This window comes from Mus pahari, chromosome 3 (genome assembly GCF_900095145.1).
Source record: "Mus pahari chromosome 3, PAHARI_EIJ_v1.1, whole genome shotgun sequence".
Taxonomy (NCBI): domain Eukaryota; kingdom Metazoa; phylum Chordata; class Mammalia; order Rodentia; family Muridae; genus Mus; species Mus pahari.
In genome coordinates, this window is record NC_034592.1 from 72,506,504 (window position 1) to 72,509,391 (window position 2,888).

Genomic DNA, 2,888 nt, shown 5'->3' on the forward strand with positions numbered 1-2,888 from the left:
AAAAAAAAAAATCCAAATAACCCATTTTAAAATAATTTTTAAGTGGGGTACAGATATTATAAGAGAATTTTCAGAGGAATCTTGAATGTCTGAGAAGCACTTAATAAGTGTTCAACATCTTTATTCATCATGAAAATGCACATGCAAATGCAAATGACTCTGAGATTCTATCTATCTGGCTTAGTTCCAAATCTCAAGGGACAGCTCATGCTGGTAAAGATGTTGAGCAAGGGGAACACTGCTCCCTTGCCGACAGGAGTACAAACTTGTGCAGTCACTTTAGAAATCAATTTGGTGTTTTCTCAGAAAATTGTAAATAGCTCTACCTCAAGACCCAGCTCTACCACTCCTGGGGATGTACCTAAAAGTTGCTCAACCTTGGGACAAGAACACTTGTTCAACAATGTTCATAGCAGGTTTATTCATAGTAGCCAGAAGCTGGAAATAAACTAGATGTGCCTCCACAAAAGGATGGAAAATAAATTGTAGTACTTTTACACAATGGAGTATATTCAGCTATTAAAACCAATGTCATTATGAAATTTACAGGAAAATAGATAGAGCTAGAAACAAACAAACAAAAAGTAAAACATTCTGAGATGGTAACCCAGACCCAGAAAGACAAACATGGTATGTATTAAGTTACAAGTGGATATTAGCCACAAAGTAAATGATAACCATGCTACAGTCCACAAACCCAAAGAAGCTACATAACAAGGAAGACTCAAGGGCCATGTGTGAATCTCACTGAGAAAGGGATAGAGAAAAGACATTATGTGCAAGACTAAGCATATACATGGACAGGTAGAAATGTAAATGTCACTTTTATGTCCTCAGATGAAGGGATGAGCTAAAAGCCAAACTCATGCTTTAACTTATATGGCTTGGGCTGAGCCCTAAGTAGTTTCTTCTATGTTCCATGTATCCCTGAGCCTGGGTGTGGAAGCTTTTAGACTCCATACAATCTAATCCTCAGCAAGCCCGGGCCTTGAAAGCTTCAGCGTCCAGGCTTTGTCAGCTAGCCTGGGCCTACAGTGTTTCAACCTCTGAAACTTACTGCAGATTAAACTCATTCTTTTTAGCTTTATTTGAAGTCTGGCTGGCTGGTTTAATTAAGCTGTTCTGGATGAAACTCATCTCCAAGCTTATTGATCCAAACTGACTTCTCTCAGCTTCTGATTCAATTGCTTTGATTGGAAAACTGCCTCTGAAATCCATGAACTAAACTGCTCCCAACTGACTCCTCTCTGAACTAAACTGAGCTTTTTCACTTCACCACTTTTTCTGCCCCTCAGTTAGATTCCATTGTTTTGGATTAAAGGGCTGTGTTTATTCCAGCCAGAAGGTTCAAAGGTGTGTGCTAGTGTTATGTCTGAATTCTAGCCAGTGGAATTTAAAATGTGTATTCCAGCCAAAGGTATTACAGGTTTATGACTGCATTCCATCCAGATGATATCTTTGAAAGTGATCATTTGCCAGAGCAACTATATTAATAGTTTTAATTCCTCTATAAACTCTATGTGTATGAAAGGGTGGATGGGAACATGAGTGATCAGGTGTGGGGGTTGGGGGTAGCCAGTAATAGGAGAGACAACTGGAATGAGGTAGCAAGACATCCCTGGGAAAACTTAGAAACCTAGAATAGCAACTTCCAGGAACCTATGAGGGTGACTTTAGCTAAGACTCCTAGGAATGTGGGACATGGAGTCTGAACTACCCATCTCCTGTAACTAGTAAGACACAAATCCAGCTAGAAATCCTCTGGCCTACAATTTGCTCCACTTACAAGATGTGCACAGGTGTACAGCAGAAACTGAGGGAATGGTCAACTAAAGACTGGCCCAGTTTGATATCCATGACATGAGAAAGTTCCTACCACTGACACTATTAACGATACTCTGTATATTTGCAGACAGGAGCCTAGCATATTGCCATCAGAAGCAACTAACCTGCAACTGATTGAAACAGATGCAGAGACCCACAGCAAAACATTATGCACAGCTTCTATAACCCGGAAGAAGGGGAAAAGAAAAGATCATACGGGTCAAAGGGGTCAAGGACACCAAAACAAGATGTACTAGATCAAGTTAGATCAAGTAACCTGAGCCCATAGGGGCTCATGAGACTGAACTGCCAGGGAGTATGCCTGAGACTAACACAGGGTATCTGCAGATATGTAATGGTTTTATAGTTTGGTCTTCATGTGAGATTCCTAACAGCAAGGGCTCTCTCTGATTATGTTGACTAACTGTACTACCCCTACTAGACTCCCTCATCTAGCCTCACTAGGAAAAGATTGGCTAGTCTTTAAAAAAAAAAAAAAAGATTTATTTATTATTATATGTAAATACACTGTAGCTGACTTTAGACACACCAGAAGAGGGCATCAGATCTCATTATGGATGGTCGAGAGCCACCATGTAGTTGCTGGGATTTGAACTCCGGAGCTTTGGAAGAGCAGTCAGTGCTCTGACCCACAGAGCCATTTCACCAGCCCCAAGATTGGCTAGTCTTAATGCAACTTGATACGCCGGAGAAGGGGGCACCCCTGCTCCAGTCCCAACATCCACCCACTTTTCTGAAGGGAAAGTGTGGAGAAGTGGCTGGAGAAAAAGATTGGAGAAGAGGAAGGAGGGGAAATAGGATTAAAGTAAATTAATTAATTAATTATCAATAATGAAAATTGAAAAGGTAAGTATGACATTAGAACTAAGAAAATGAATATTGGTAATACTGACAAGTCATTTTACAAAGAATACTGACAAGTTAATTACTTAAAAATATTTTTCTTGGGCTGGTGAGATGGCTCAGTGGGTAAGAGCACCCGATTGCTCTTCCGAAGGTCCAGAGTTCAAATCCCAGCAACCACATGGTGGCTCATAACCATC